The 17,508-nt window shown below is 41.3% G+C and overlaps 1 protein-coding gene across 3 annotated transcripts in view; it reads right to left on the bottom strand.

Annotated features, from left to right (window-relative positions):
- TAFA1 (TAFA chemokine like family member 1) overlaps positions 1 to 17,508 on the bottom strand; it is a 220,414-nt gene that overhangs the window by 130,256 nt on the left and 72,650 nt on the right. The gene's annotated exons all lie outside the window — the stretch shown is intronic.

Here is a 17,508-nt window from a genome sequence, read left to right as displayed (position 1 = left end):
TATTTATGACCCAGCCGGTCCCCACACACTTATACAACTATTATATGTAATGAGAAAAAGGGATTGCTCCAACCTATATTTGAAATCTGACCTTAAATTGAATGGTTTATTGGCCAGATTTTTACTAGACTATCTCTCTGTAGCACATAGATCTTTGCAGTATATGAAAATACCACACAGGCAACAAGAAAATTCACTCACAAGGAGTTTGTGTTGGAGAATGAGAGGGTTTGTAGTTGTTAGTTAATAAGGACTCAGGGGAAAATCATTCATAAATACACAGCTTATTTCTAACCATCACAAAATGAAGAATCTGAGACATTTTAGCAAACCTCCAAACTATGTTTTAAACTCTCAAGTTATGAAACAAATTGCTCCACATTGAGTCACTACTGAGAGGAAACTACCTGTAATGCTAGCAGAAATAGAAGGGTATTGCAGAAATTCCTCACATCTGCAAAGTACCTTACTTAAACGATAATTATCTTCTATAAAGTGCTTTTACTCTTAGTCACTATTTGCTTTATCTATTCTGAGTCATATTAAGCTTAGTGTCTCAGCTGCAGAGAATTTCATTACACCATTTGTTAAAGCATCTTTAATAGGCCAATTTCGGCATCCGTCTACTGTATCTTACTAAATGGCTTTTATTTGCTAAATGGTACAGTTTAGATGAAGCACACACTTCAACAAGACATGTGGCTGCAATACCACAGATGTCGTACTAACAGCCGGAATAACTTTCTCTGAGATCACTGTGCGTTGTGAGCCAGGCTCAGTGAGGTGTGAGCCTGGAGTCAGGGAGCTCAATTTTGAAGCCTTATGCTGGTAAAACTTCTACTAAATTGCTTGGAACTGGAATTTAAATTTGACATTAAAACATGATTTGGTAGTTTATTCAGACGAAATAGAAACATTTCCTCAATGTTTTCATTTCTAAGCTCTAATCCACACACATATATTAAAAGGTAAAATATATATTTCAAGGACCTACTTGGCTATTTAGATTCAGCCACTATCTGCAGTAATATAGGTGTAAGACATTGCAATAAAATAAATTTACCTTGTGTTGCACACAAGGTACAAAGAGTATAGCAAGTCTTGCTGGTTACCTACTCTAATTTTCAATGACTCTCTCCAGCTTCTTTTTGGTAACCAAAATATCTGTATTTCCATAACTATATACACATACAGAGTAGAGGCTGGAGTAAGAAATCCATTGATTTTTCCTGAAAATTTAATAAAAACCTACAGAGGATTATATAAATTTCCATACCCTATCACTTAATGACAGTTACTCAAGGTGAAAAATCTCAACAACAGAAGACAATATATGCAGATAAAGTCAAGAAAAATGTACTGCTGCTAAGACATTTTGTGACCAGAATCTGAAAAGATCTGAGAAGCAGAGGTTGAGACTGAGCACCCACGGTGTCCCTTGCTCAGCTTGAGCCTTTCCATTGCTCTGAGGGAGAAGACAGTGGTCCTCAAAGAGATATTTATAAAGAACTGAGGAGAGCAGTCATCAAAAGAAACAGCTGGCAGGGCAGTGACACAATGCAAACCTGTAACAGACAGGTCCTTCAGCCCCACATCTATTAGCAGAGATGGAAATTGTGTAGGTTTGCACCTAATGTAAAAAGGAAAGGTTGCTGCTCCCTGATAATCACCAACCCTGGATTAATCATCAGAAAAGTCAGCTCAGGTGAACACTGCACAGGGTTATAGCACCTCAGATTTTATGCAAGTCTGTAGAACTTCATCGCAGGGTGAGGTCAGCAGCAGCCAACGATGGCAATCCTGGGGAGCAACAGCCATAGCAGCAGGTGAGCCAGAAAGCAGATACCTGCAATTAACTTCCCAACGGGCTTTTTTTTTTTTTTTTTTTTTTTTAATTTCCCCGTTAATTAATTCCCTTGGGTAGTTAAAAGGAATATTAACTGTGTGCCCAGTTTTAAGAAGTCAGCAAAAGTTTCATTTTTTTCCTAACGTTTCAGTGCATCATAGCATGTTTTGTAGTCGTTGGCCAAAGACTGACAGTTGCTTTTCATGAAGCACAGTGATTTACTGACTTTTGATGCTGAACTAAATTATTAGTCCTAGCTATATCTTTGTACTGTTTCCTCCTGCATGCATTTTCTCTTTAATTACAGTTGTTGGAGGTCATTGCACATTGTTGAAATCTCTGCAGGGAAAACAGTCTCTCTGTTTTGGTGCAGTTTGAGTCTCACTCCTTTCTTCTTCTCAGTTAATGCTTCCTTAAAGGCCAGAACTATGAAATTGGAGTTAATTTGCAAATGAGTGCAGATTTTGTCAGGTATCTTTGTAAAAATAGCTTACCTTCTTTAGCGTTGAACTCAGCCAAGCACTTAAGCACATGCTTATCTTTAATAGCTCCACTGAAATCAATGAAACAACTCATACGACAGCAAGATACTGATCAGGGGTTTCCTCCAATGGACGCTTTGCGTCTTATGATTAAAAATAATTCCTACTTAGGAGCTGGGAAAGCATTTGTTCAAGCCTGCTGTTTGCTGGTTTCTTCCATGAATGTCCTCTTGATTAGAACCACACAAGCACCACAATCTCCGTATGAAATATTTGGAAGATACGCATTTTCTATGTATCCAAGCAGTGCTTTTCTTTTGTATTGGATGTGAATGCCAAGGCAACTTTATGCTCCTTTTATAATCAAATGCTCTGTTGCCACATGCCTGTAATGTTCTCTGGCAGGTCTCATGAGTGCCAGCAGTACAAAGTACACCTGCTGTGGCCATCTCTGTGTTTTCTTTTCAGTTTTTGTTGTGGTTGGAACACATTCTTCTGATTACTGCCTAGCATCCTTCAATGAATTTCATCTTATTGAGCTGATCTGCTGGATTTTTAACTGCATCCAGCTCTTTTGCCAACAGCATAATCTCAGCCACTTTTATTGTTCTCTTTATTTAGTTCCCTACTCCATCTCTTTAACACATGCACTCCTTGCATTGTTATGCCTGTTTTTCAGGCAATAAACTGGAAAAACAAACAAACAAACAAACAAAAAAACACTGAATGACTAGTTTTTCACTGTAAATACAAAAGAAGAGGTCTCCGATTTCAGAGTCTGTGCTCAAGACCACCTATTTTCCACAGCAGTCCCTGCTGTCTTTGCTATCATGTGCAGCAGGGCAGAGCCTGGTACACTTGGGACCAAGCCGGCTGGGTTTATCTGAAGCACTGGGTCAAGCCCAGACTGCACCGGTCCTTCAGCAGACCTCCTCCATGACCAGGTGTGTGACAGATGAGTCCATCATAAACTTGCCACGTGCCTTCTCCAAGGTCTGCCCTATACAAGTGACTCACTTTAACTATGTATTTTCATATTTCCAGCTAGTTTTCTAGAATATTTTTCTGACAAATTTGCTTCCGAAGTTCTCAGAGAAATTTTAGCCACCTCCAGGCTGCAGAACTGAAGTGCAGTTCATTGTTGGAAAATTACAATGAGAAAATTCATGTATACTTACTGACTCCACAATAAGAGTTTTTCTTGTTATTTTACTGCTTCAGTGAGACAATCTGCCATAACTCCTCCAATAATCAAAAATGAGATTTGCTGCTGTTGAAGAGAAGATGCAAATCCTGATTCTGTTCTGAGAGCTGGAGCCCAGCTTGGATTTGGTGTGAATTCAGTTAGACGGTCTTTTATGACATTGTAATATGCAACTCAAAAGAACTCATCAAGTTGATCTAATCTAAGCTTCTCTACAGAAATCTCAAATAAGCTTGAATTCTTGGATTAGTCAGTGTTTGCAGCCACTTGAATTACATTTCATATATACATAAAATGAACATATGAATCTCAGCAGTTAAGTACTCTGCTGTCAATTTCCTTTTTTTTTTTTTTTTTTTTTTTCCTTAAGAAAAGAATAAACCATATTTAAACTCATCACTCCGAGAAGTAGTATCTGGCTGTGATCAGATACAATCAACTGAAAGAAAAGAAATAGCCATATTTGCATCCATAATCTTTTTTTATCTTGACACTGAAGGCTAATTGTCATATCAGTAAATGTGGAATGAAATATAGTATATGTGCCTGAAGGTACCACATTTGCTAAATTGCTTAACAGCAGCTACTGCTTGCTGTTCTGACAAAGATACACTCTTGCTGTCTGATAGCACATTTCTGTAGGAGAAAATTTTGAGTAGTCTCTGTCAAATAAAGTTAGATTTAATGCAGCCACAATGCTAGTAATAAAGGAAAAGCATTGACATTTTCTTCTTTATAATTAGATGTTGCCACTGATATCCAGAGTGAAGACACTGTTGTCCTGAACAGTGATTGTTGCTCGAATGCTCATTGTGTTTCCTGAAATCTGTGTTGTCCCTGCGGGTATGAAGCATATGTGTGCCAGTGTTGTACTTGTGACTGAACTGTCATAAATCTATCAAAACGTGAAAGAACACCACCAGATGAACCCTACCTAAACATACAGCAAGTGTATCTCTCACTGCCACTGGTTATTTGTATTCTATTTCACATTTTAAGGACAATAATGATGTGTTATGCCCTAGGAAAGTGTTTTCTAAAAGCCTAAGAATTATTAGGGGATGAGATTTGCTACCAGAGACCATATCTACCTGTTTTGTTTGTTTGTTTTTTTTCTCCCTCCCCACCATGTAATCATTTATCTGAACCAGGTTATCAGTTGATGCAATAGAAAATAGACATTTAATTACAAAAGTGCTGTGACAACCTGGTCAGGATCAGGGTCCTGCCGTGCATGAACACAGCAAGGGCAGCCTTGCTGCCTGGCAATGCTCACTTCTGGCTTTGACTCAGGGCAGACCAAGAGAGCAGAAGATGCGTTGACCCAGTTTACATTGAGGCAAGACATGAGGATGCAGTTAGTGATAACAGAAACCTGCTCTGCCCACCATCCCATCCCATTAAACACTGCAAAGACCAAAGATATGAGCCTGTGCCCTCACTGCAGCCCCTAGCTCCTGCGAGATGCAGACACGTCCATGGACACAAAGAGTACCTGGCCATTGCTGTGTCCAAAGAGTGTCCCCAGTGGTTATTTAGCCCCAGGATATGTTCTCATAGACTGAAATTAATAAATAAATATATCTACATGACTCTCTTCTGGAGGGAAACAACTGGGCCTGTTCCTAAGGCAGATGTCTTACCATTTGGTTTCTTGAACCAATTTGCAGTGTTGCATTCAGCTTACGCATATCCTATGTAAATACAGAAAATGAGAGGGATGGAAACAAAGAGACGGAAACAGAGAATATAAAATGCAACTATAAATATTGTAAATCCTGCAGCAACCAGGCAGCCTCATTTTATCCTGAAAGCTAGAGAGATGGAACTGATTAGCTCTCACTGAGGAAAGGATATTGATGTTTAATATCCTTCCGAGGCTGTTGGACTCAGTTATCGGATTCAAAGCAGGACACCTGATGGTATAGACAGTAGTGTATAATGAGGTTTTCTTTCCTAACAACTGAAAGTCCACAAGAAAATTACCAGCTCCAGCTTAGAAATGAAGGTGCTCCTTTGCTGACTGAAAGTCATATATTTATGAAACAATTTTAAATTAGTTGCCATTTACAGCATCAGGGAAAATCAGCTCATTTCTTATGTAAGCCAAACAAAAGGTATCTCTCTCTGCTGTGAGGTTCACTTCTGCCCTACCGTTTTTTATCTTTTGGGTTGAGTTTGTTTTGTTTTAAAAAAATGACTATATGTATTGTTAAGATTTAGTCAAAACCGATGAGTGATGGGAGTTGGGTTTTATACACACTAGGAGCGATGATGGGTTGGGTTTTATCCTGCAAAAATAAAAGTACCTGTGAAGATGAAAATAAAAATTCATGAAAAATGAATGACCCAAGAAATGAAAAATTGAAAAGTGAATAGTTTACACAAGAACAAATGCAGTTCTGTGGTGTAATCTATATAGAATTTTGGACAATAAAGTAAATAGTTCAGTTGGAAGGGACCTTCCAGATCCTCTAGTCCAACTACCTGACCACCTCAGGGCTAACCAAAAGTCAAAGCACATTATTGAGGGAATTATCCAAATGTCCCTTGAATAATGACAGCCATGGGGCATCAACCACATCACTAGGAAGCCTGTTCCAGTGCTTGACCACCTCATGGTAAAGAATTTTTTCCTAATGTCCAGACTGAACCTCCCCAGGTGCAGCTTTGCACTGCTCCTGCACATCCTATCATTGCTTACTGGGGAGAAGAGACCAGCACCTCCCTCTCCCCTTCCCCTCCTTGGGAGGAGGCATTTATTTATTAAAAGGTGAAGTGATCATTTCATATTTTAAAAATGAAACTTTGACTTTTTTACTTTAAAATCAAATCTTGGTTTAGTTATTCTAAAAAATGCCAAAGTATTACATAATAACAATAATAATGAAGTTTAAAATCCTTAAAAACACCAAACATAATTTTTGTTCAAATAAAATATTTTAGATAATGTAAAATCACATTTTTCTTCCTAAGTGAAAATATTTTGCTCTAAAATGACTAAAATAAAAATAATAATAATAAAAAAAAAACAACCAACCAAACAATAGAACAAAATAGATCAGATGGCAAACAGCCCTATCAATTATTTACACAGCTCTGTGAAGAGCTGTTTGCAAGCTCTCTACTACAACTTTTATTCACAGAATATGGTTTCTAGCAACCAGACATCACACCTGGATCCTGTTTTAAATCAGACAACAAAGTGATCATATAAATGACAACTGTAAAATAATTGGCAAAATGCACCTGTTGCAGATTATGAAGCTTTGCGAAACAGAAATACATGTGTACATGGTGGTACTTACAATGCATCTCAAATATTAGAGCTTCAGAATATTTTTGTCCTGCAATGCCCTTTTAACTTCACTAATACCTTCAGTGCATTAGTTGCTAAACATTAGCCTACAAGCAGACTTTCTGACATATGAAACAAGAACATAATCACTTTCTACTCATGGCCTCCAATCCTCCAAATGGAAACTGAAAATAGCGTAGGCTACTTACTACTCTGAGTAAAACAATTTTATTACTTTAATTCTTTGCTCTCAAATTATACCCCAAAATTAACAGATGGCAAATTTACACCATACAATTTGGGAGACATTGAGTGACGGTTTTTGTTTTCACGTTGACTTATCCTACCTGAGCTGAAAGAATACAATTCCAATTCAAGCTTCGCAAACAAAGAACAGACTATAATAACAAGCGTTAGATAACACTGGCCTTTCCTTGCAACTTAATTCACCCCATCAGAATTCATCAAACTTTAAAATGTGTTTCAAACACTTTTCAAAATTGAAATATGACTGTATTAATATGCTCCAAACTTTATACCTCACTAGAGACAATGCAGAGAACCATATCAAGTCATGAAGTGCTATGGTGCGTGATAACACATGGATTCCACTTCATTACATCCTAATGTTATGACACTGCTCTTCAATAGTTGGGCATAATTAGGGACTTAAGGTGCTATATTACCACATAATGAAGTCCAATTAAGAATCATTAACCTCTGACCTCCTTCATATACTTGATGGACAGTGAACATCTTGGAGAAAAAGCTAAAAGGTGAACTTGAATAAGCTCAGTTCACTGGATGACATTTTGAGGAGTTAAAGATACCTCAGATGATAATTTACATCTGATGCATCAGGGCATGTTGACACACTGATTGATAAATGGAAACATTATATGAGCTGGTCATGCTGGCTGAATGTTTAGGATGATTTGTGCTGAAACATTTGCTTTTTATATATGTACCATTATTACATGGCTATTTTATGTTAAAAATAAAGTGCTGTAAATGTTACATCAATAATAGAATATGCACTAGATATGTGCTTTATCGGCTTTATTTGTGTGTGAATAAATACCACCACATTCATGCAAAAATTATATGGAAATAATATACCTAGACTAGGCACAGTGACAACCTGTAACTATCTGATGGTGAAATTAATGCTGAATTCCAAGTATAGAAGTCTGTGCAAACTGAGATTCATTCAACTAATATATGCCAGTGCTTAGATATAGTTTAGACTCTTGATGTTCCTTTGAGATGAATAAAACCATCTCTGCATATTATATGCACCTACACATGCAGAATTGCTCCGCTGCGATATGAGACACAGTGACTTGGCAATTACAGAAATGTTAGCAAACTCTGCAAGTATAATGACACATTTTCAGAAAACCGCAGAGCAGAAGTAATTTTACTTTGCTATTATACACTATTATACACTTTTTTTTTTTTTTTCCCAATAAGTTACACATCTTCTCCCTCCAGTAATGACCATTTTATCACCTCCTGGTGATCAGTCCATTTTCAGATGTGGCTGGCATCCTCTAGGAAGGACTACTCCGAAAGAAGGGCCAGCATGGGAGTACACCACACTGCAGAGCCACAAACCATGTGCTCTAACAAAGCTTAAGCTATCCTGGAACACCAGATATCCTGTTCTGCAACAGTGACCTTATGCACAGATGCTCCTGGGAAACATCACTGCTAAGGTATACATGCAGCAGAGGTGCTTTTTGCACATGCAGTAAATCTAGCATTTTGGTAGATGACTGACTTACCAGGCATGCAATGTAAAAACAAACTTTTTGTGAAGTCCAGGACTTGTTTGTGGGTTAGTAATAAATATTCAGTGCATATGCAGTATTGTCAATACTTACAGGCTTAGTTTGACTTACTGCATACCTGCAGCACCCCTGACCTTGGCACCCAGGAATTCTGCAGATAAAGACTACTTTGTAGCTGAAAAAAAGATTACTTACACAGGCCAATGTTACTTAGAAGAAAATTATAGCACTGAAAAGGAAAACAAGTACAGAAAATCCCAGACATATGGTACCTTGAAGTTTGACTCATGACGGATATAGGAGATGGGGTAGGAAGTAACATTTGGAGTTTCGCAATGTCAGCAGTTCTGAGTCTGCAGCAAGGTGCTGTGACTTCTTGCAGGGGCCCTTGCTTTGAGACACTTTACCTCATACAGATTTAGCTGGCTCAGGCATGGCCCAGCACAAATTCTTCTGAGCTAAGTAAGGAATCAGGATTCATGGAATAAAAGGCACAGTGCAAGAGGGCAATTGCTGTGCAGTTACTGCAGAATGCTGGGCTCTTAATGCAGAGCGCAAAGCTTCAGCTCTAACACAGGCTGTCAGTAAAGCATATATTATCGCAGCATCAAACATCTGTGAAGATACTGTGCTGTCCTGAAATTCAGCTGGCTTTCTCTGGAATAACAAAGTCCTGACACAGTAGGCACTCCTTATTTTGTTGACAAAAATAATCGCCTTTGAGGGCACAGAGGAGACAGATCCCCACTCGGCGCACAGCAGAGCAGTGGTTTCATGTCAGTGGTTTTCCTAAGGCTCTGGCTGACCTCTCGACACAACCTTCACCACTACTTCCATGTGCAAATTTCTGTTACAGAAGGCAGCAGAGACAGCATGTACTTTAATTATCAAAGATCTCAATAGTGTAAAAGCCATTTCTTCAGTTCAGCAAGGACTAAGTGGCAACAAGGGACAGGATGAAGCAGGGACAATGGCAATTAAAAGCAGAAGGGATTAAAAATATTCCCAAATGCCTCAAAAGCAGCAGGAGGAGAAGTCCACTTAATTCTTAGCTAGTATTAACCTTTTTACATGGAAACTGACGTTAGACACAGAAACGGTAGCACCCAGGCAGTATTTCTTTGTTATTTGCACCGTACAGGGGCGATGTGAGTTTGGGGGAGGGCGATCACACACCACTTAGCAGATAACAATTACCCCGCATACACACAGACACACGCACATTTATCTCAGACACACACAAACAAGCATGCTGGCACGTATAATGCACTCCACAAACCCAATTTGTTTTCACTTCATTATTTCTGAATACACAGGGAGAGTTCTGGGAATGCATGATGTTGCCATGCCAAATTCTCCAGAAGTACAAGTTCTTTTGGTGCTAACAGGAGCCTTTATACCATTTTCATTCTAATTTTCCACTATAGCACTGCCAAACACCATTTAACTTTGCTCAGAAAGTTGAAGCTTTTGTCAGCAAAGCCCCAGAATCATTTTTTTCTTTTTTTTTTTTTTTTTATTCCTGCGAGCAGCCACATAAATCCCAGATGTTCTCTATTTTGCATGAAGTAAATATTGAAATTGTGCTAGGAGATATTCAGATAGAGCTGAGAGGGATGTGAGCCTGAGATCCAAACTGTACTCTACTTGAAACAGTTCTGTCAGCAATTGCCCACCCTGACAGCACCACGTATCCGCTGTCTGCAATCAGTGTGGGATGCCATACATCTTCCTAATCACCTTTCTTTCCCATGACAAATATGAGCAAGTTAAAGCTAAGGTCAAATGAAAGCCCTAAACACCTTCAATACATCAGGAGAGTTACCCTCACGAAAAATCTGGAGCTCAGAATCCAGCAAGCGTGAGCAATGTAAGGCATTTGGGGTAGGAAGTTTGTTGGAAGAACAGCACGAAAAGGCCCGGGTGCCAAACGCCTGGAGGTTTGCTGAAGGCTGGAGAAGGCTGCTCTCTGCACTGGAGCATCAGCTGGGAGAGCAGCTGCCAGCACGTCAAACCGGGCCGTGACGGAAGAGGCATCTGTTGCCATTGCCAGAGGAAAGTGGTGTTTACAAGGGAACGGAGGTGCAGCCCCACGGGGCTGTGTAAGGGCCTTTACACACATCCCACCGGTCAGCATGCACTCAGGGGAGGACAGCCCTGAGGGGTGCTCTCAGCTGGAAGCAGGGCCCCTCGGGGCTAGGCCACCACAGGCTTCACCAGCTGCAAGGACGGCATGAAGCCTGGGTGTGATAGAGTCTACTGTGATACAGTTTGCCCTTATTGCCACTAATCTCCATGTGAATGGCATTCAGGTCACTTGCCCTCCTCACAGGGCCAAACAAACACTGCGCAGAGGTGCCACCACACCACACAAGCACGGATCAAGTCATCGGGTTCAACTTCAGAGGCTTTGCAGGAGGGGGTTGCAAAAACGCATCAGTGTTCTGTTGTTTTAGTGCATCTCCCTTCAGAGCTGAAACCCAAGAAATGTGGGGTGCAGCCAGGATCCCACAGCCACGGTGTGGGCTGTGACTTGTGGGTCTTCCCCTGGGGTGCAGCAGGGCTGGGACCTCCCTGACTCCTGAGGACAGCTGTGAAAGGCAGTTGTAGGGCAGGCCACAGTGTTCTGGTCACAGTTCATAACTGAGAACAAGGGAGATAAATACTCCTACGGCAATGACCTGGAGTTACATTACTAACACCTTTCTTTTTGGACAGAACAAGGCTTCAGAAACGTTCCTCAGGAAAAAAAAAAGAAGGAAAAAAAAAAAAAGAAAAAAAAAAAGGCCAAATTAATTCCATCTGAGCTTCTCAACCAGACGACAGAATCACTTTAACTTGGAGCGAACAGGGTAGATGTAGAAAATGCAACTTTTACCATGTACAGTGAGCACGAACAGGCACAGAGGTATCTGAATGAAAGTTCAAACCCGAACTTTGTGCTAGGCAGTGTGAGTAGTCAGTAATTATTTATAGCTACAGGCCAGTGCCTTCTGAGCCTAGAGGAACCACTAAGCAAGCTACCTTTCACCATGAAAGAGGCTCTGGGAATATTCCGGGAGGTTATAGGAAGAATATCTGTTGAGGAGTTAGGGCGCAGGGCAGGAGGCTGCCTGGTGCAGTATGAATTACAGTATTTTATTCTGCAGCCCCAGAATGTTCTCTTTCGTCCATCACAGGGTCTGTCAGTCAGGTAAGTGGAGCCTGCGTCTAATGTATTTGTGTTGTTATGCAAAGGAGAAATGGCTTTTCCTCCCCTCGCATGAACCCCTAAACTTACTGAATGCACAACCCAGATTCTAGATCCTTACAACACAATGAAACTTTATCCAAAAGCAAAGGAAAAGCAGCTGGAAACCCAGCAGAGCACTGCAAACACTGGAGGCACATTCCTGTTCCAAGCACCTCCCACCAGCACCTGGGCTGGGGTCTTTGCTGTGTGCTCTGCTGCTCCTCTACCCATCCTTCTCCTGCTCCATTGCCCCTGCAGGGGCTCTTCAGAGCAGGTTGTTTTTTACCTCCCAGCACATGTAGACTAAACTCTTGTTCCTGCAAACCCTGTGTCTGTCTGAACTCGTATCTTGACAGGTATATTTGTGGCTCCAATTTGTATCAGCAGCAAGCTTTTCCATACGGTTTTCCCCAAAGAGGTTAGTCAATAACAAAAAGTTGTTGCCCTTCAAACCTTATTCCCCTCTCACACACACGAGTTAAATAAATAAAGGGATTTGGTATTGAAATTCCCAAATTGTTCATTTACTAAATCTCCAAAGAGAAATCTTCCCACGGTTTGTGTGCGTTGCAAAGCATCAACTGGGATTAACTCCATGTGCCCTGAGCACCCTCCCATCCAATATGTGGGGCATTCACTGCACCCCCTCGAGTGCACAGGAGCATGGCTTGCTTCCCCACTATGCTAGGTTTAGTGTATGAATGCCCAGAGTGGTGCTGGGCCACCCCAGCCTCCCAGCAGGTCACCTGCCATGGTCCCAGCGTCCATGCAGCCTTGGCACGACAAGCACGGCCACCCTGGGGAATTGCCTCTCTCCCATACATGCATCCCCATAGATACACAAGTCCGTGTAGGAGATAGATCAGAATTATTTTATCCAAGAGTTGTTTTCATTATATTTCCACCTTAACCTGTTTCTGAACGCCATCCAGGAAAGTGCTGGTATCACATTCATGTGGTTTTCCAGCAGTGAGAACGAGGTGGCTGTAACACGCTGCTGGGACAGACCTCCGTGTCTCGCCCTGAGCACTAACACACTGCGACGCACCGAGGTCACTCTCCAAAGTGCTCAGCATGCTGAGCGATGCATTTCAATCGACAAATGCAAGGGGTTAGAAAGCAGCTCTGTCCTTGGGCTGCTCGGGGACCTGGGAAGGGCATTATGTCTCGCAGGCTCCCCAGACCCACGTGCACTGCTCCACCTGGCCTCGTGCAGGGCTCTGCCCATGTCTCCGCCACCAGCACGCTGCAATGCTGATGGAAAGGAGGGGGCCGTGCGTCCACGTGCAGGCACAGGTTTTGTCAATGAACTGTCCCTTTCCCCAAATGCAAAGAAGGCCAGAAATACCCTGTTGTGTTACAGGGTAATATAAATGTTGGTTTTGGACTGTGGTGCCTCAGTGCTCCTTCTCCAATTATATAAGGCTCAATTGTTCATACGAGAATTCCTTGTTGACTAATTGGCAAAAACATATACACGGCTAAGTAGCACACTGTGTCCTACTTTGATGAAATGTGCTACCGTTCCATCCTAATTAAAAATACTCATTTGCTCTTTTAATTGCATACCTTTGCATATTTACAGCAATTAATACATTGTAAAAGTGGAACATACTAAGTCAGTCTAATATTTGCATTTCTGCTGCTTAAGTCTGTTAAGGCATCGCTTCTACATTAGGCTTTAATTATGTGAGGAATGCAAAACACCTGATGCCATGCTGGAACCCAAATCATTTTCTTTGGACTCCTCTACCTGGTCAGCAACCAAAGCAGTGTTTTCCCCATAAAAATTGGCTAAAAGTCTACTTCCCAAGGAATTAATGCTATAATTGCATGCATTTTTCTAACTGGATATTATGCCCTTGAAATACTGATACAATCTTAATTACAGGAGTATGAACAATACCATTACCATGAACTGTTTTCTATTTTATGCCAATTATGCAAGTAATAAACTACATTCAGTGAAAATAACACCTTTTTGGAGCATTCAAGGCTTTTCCATATTTTTAGCAAGTTTGGGAGCTTCTTGTTTTTACTGCCTGAAAATATCCTGCCACACTAAATATTCTAACATTAAAATGGATTAACAGTACATTTTTAAAACTTTTTCATTGAACAAGCTGAATTCTCAGTTTGTTCTGGCCTGAGCCATCCTTTGGTTTCACTGGGGCTACACCATTTTGCATCAGCTGGGACCTGGTTCACTATATGATATATGTAATGCTACAGAAACTTCTCATGTTTGATCTAAAAATAGAGCAGGGTCTTTTCTCCCTGAAGAATTTATTAACCACTAACCAGAGGTCATTCGTAGATAAGGGTCTGGTGTACAAACAGATATACGTACATATGCAGATGTGAAGTATGCATGCTAATTTAAGCTGTGATTTGTGGAACAACCAGGTAAGTTCGGGAGGCCTTGTGTTCAACAAGATCAACACAAGAAATAATCATTTTTTTATACCTCCCTACACACTCACTACTTTCCAAAATCTTCCTAAATCCACATATGACAGCCTCATGAGATGATAACCTCAGGATCGCTCCCAGTCCTCACTCCAAAAAACAAAAGGTCGCTGACATCCCTGCCTTAAACTCCCTGCTTCGTGCTTCGCTCTGGGCCAGGCTTTTCGCAGCTGGCATTTCACCTGGCGGCAGCAGCACTGTCAGAGCTCGCCTGCCCAAGCTGAACTGAGAGCCTTGCTTCAATGTTTATTCTTTCTGGACTCAGAATCAGGTTTTAATAGAGCAGGCACAGCTCATGGGATTTTTGGGATGCTGTTGGTTGCCTCAGGAAAAAAAAAAAAAAAAAAAAAAAAAGAGGATGGCAGGAAAAGAGGGAAAGTGCAACACTCCAGGCAGCCCATCACTGAAATTGTCTTTCATGCAGACTTTCCCCAGCCTTTGCTCTGTGGCAGTGGTGGGGAAGCAAGGACACATAAGCAGAGGGTAATTGTTTAGTGTTTTTCTGAGCATTTTCTATGGAAAACGTACACTGGAGCAGCTTCTTCTGCAGGGCTGGACGAGGCACTGCCTGACCCCAGACCAGAGCAGCACTGTGGGAGCGAGCTGGGACGTGGGCAGGGTTAGGAATGGCCGAGGCCGTGCAGAGTCCACCTGCCCAACATGTCATAACACACACATTGCTGCCTGCTAGGTCAGTGGCTTCAGAGGATGCATTTAAGTCCATCTTCTACTTATTTCATGGTAGAAAGCCCAGCCTGGCTTTCCTATGTCTTAAATCAGAATCATTCATTCTCTAAGAGCTATTTCTCGCCCACTTTTTCTCACTTTTTCTCTACATTTCATGCAGTGAAACATTTCAGCCACGGTAACATCCTCAGTACTTTGGTAGAGAGCAGGATTTGATTAGCAAACTCATCAGCTGTTGTATTTTGCAGATAACATTCAAAACATCAGACAGGGCAGAGGAGAATCATGCACTGTTCCCTCCACCCACAGAGCGTCAGCTCCAACTCTGTCTATTCAGATGCCTTTATGGCACTGTGTTTAAGTATGCAGCTATATTTGCATGTATTCATTCATTCAAAACCAAGCATGACATTTGTAAAAACACATACAGCTGGGGGAACGAAAGCGCTGTCTTATTCTTTATTCCAGATTTTAATGTCACAAGATAAAAACTACTGTGTGGGGGGTTTTTCCTCTTTTTTTTTTTTTTTCTTTCACTTTCACCTTACCAATTTCAGATATTTTCAGAGAAAAGGGGGAAGAGAAAGCTACATGAAGATGAAAGGGAAATTTACCCCAATGGTGAGTTTTCAAAAAAGCCCGAGAGTACAAAGCAAACCTGCTCACAAACTGGTTGCCAGAAACTGGCATGCCTGTGTGTGGCTGGGGTGGGGGTGGAATTTCAATACTCAGAAGCAAAGAAATTTCAAGAACAATAGGAAATGATGCCGGATGTCCTCTGGGAGATGGAATGATTTCCTCCACGCTCAGGGGAAATTACTGTATGGATATCTGACAGGATGATGGGACAGCTTGTGTTGAAACCTCGCAGACATTTAACGTGTTACCTTCAGATAGGGTTAGGGTTTAGTCTGTAATCAAAGGTCAGCAAATTAAGCAACAGCCTTGCTACCAGGCACCCAATTTTCAAACAGACACAAAGCCCACCGACATGACCATGCAGGTATCTCTCTGCATTTTTTTGATGTGAAATAGTGTAGAAGCACAAGGCCCACTGAAAAGCAAAATTTAATTTAAAATTATGCCCTACAGGAAAGAATATATTAAGCATTTGATTCTCTTGCTGTCTCATAAATTACTAAATGTTTTTAAAAAATTAGTATTTTTACTCTCCGACAGTGACATAAAAAGGATATATGTTCCCAGATCCCAGCATTTTTAAGTGAGGCCATTAAGATCAGAAGTGCATAGCCAGAAGGGAAGGGCCAAGAATGGGCCTTACAGGCTACTGAGGGACTGCCTAGCACCAGCTTGAATGTTTTATGTGGTTCGCTAGAAACCAAATTGGTTTCTGCAAGTCTGCACTCCCAGCCATGGGCAGGTGGCGAGCAAACGGCTCCTCAGATGATCTATGCCTGCAGAGAGTGGGAGAGGTGTGGGCGATACTGAGGGAAGGCATGCAGGAGAGAGGAAATTTGTTTATTAAAAAAAATAAAAATGAAAAAATCTGCCCTCCCCAGGAAAATGTTTAATTTTTCCCTGACAATTCTCTGGTCTTCTGCAAAGCTCCCAGCTGTGATGTCTGACAAATCCTGTGAGTGTTTTTGGAGGCAGATGCTCTCCGCAGAGCATGCCAAAATGCCTTGGACAGAAGGTAGCCAAGGTGTGCAAATGACAGGGGTACATCTCCTGCAGATGGGAGATTGCTTCTTACATGGGAATTGTAAGATCGGAGTTGCAATGAGCATAGTTAAGAAAATAAAATTATAACATTCCCTCTTTAGAGTGGTGCAACACATGCATAAAATAAATACTTTGTGGACATTATTTTGGTGGGAATGTCTCTTTGATAATGTGTAATTTCCTACTGATAGAGCATTCCTAGTGTAACTGGAAAATCCTCTCACACATCGAACAACAAGGCTGCGATTGACTGTCTGCACAGAAATGAGTTATAATGGGATTTGGCACCTCCAAGGTGGGAGGACACAGGGAGGCCAGCAATTGTTTGCATTTCTTGAGGGGTTATCCAACTTCAGAAGTGTTCAACGGCATGTTTCAATCAACAGCGGGAGAGTGCAGCTATCTCCACTCTCAAGAAGTTTAATCTATGGCTAGGATCCAAAAAGACCAAGCGTCCTCTGAATTCAAAGGCAGCCAATCTTCATAGACTTGAGAAGAGATTATCTAGAGATTATGTTGGTAATTAACTGAGGAAATGGAAAGTTGGTCTAAACCCCGTGGATCTGTCTCAAAGTGACATTGCTGTTTTTGTTCCGTAACGGATGTGCGCTGGGGGCTGCGGACAGGCTTTGAAGAGGAGCACGGTGCAACACGGGCAGGGCAACCAGGGGGGGCTGAGTGCAGGTGCGCGTCTGAGCTACCTCTTCACGTTGTACTGAGGAAGTGGGTGATAGATAATTTCTTCTCTGAAATTCAAGTTAAAACTAACAATTAACCAGCCACACCCACCCATCATCACATCAACATTAACACA

The sequence above is a fragment of the Oxyura jamaicensis genome, chromosome 12 (genome assembly GCF_011077185.1).
Source record: "Oxyura jamaicensis isolate SHBP4307 breed ruddy duck chromosome 12, BPBGC_Ojam_1.0, whole genome shotgun sequence".
In the NCBI taxonomy this organism is placed as follows: Eukaryota; Metazoa; Chordata; class Aves; order Anseriformes; family Anatidae; genus Oxyura; species Oxyura jamaicensis.
Note: the sequence above shows the minus strand (reverse complement) of the source record. Positions and strands in the feature narration are given on the sequence as shown.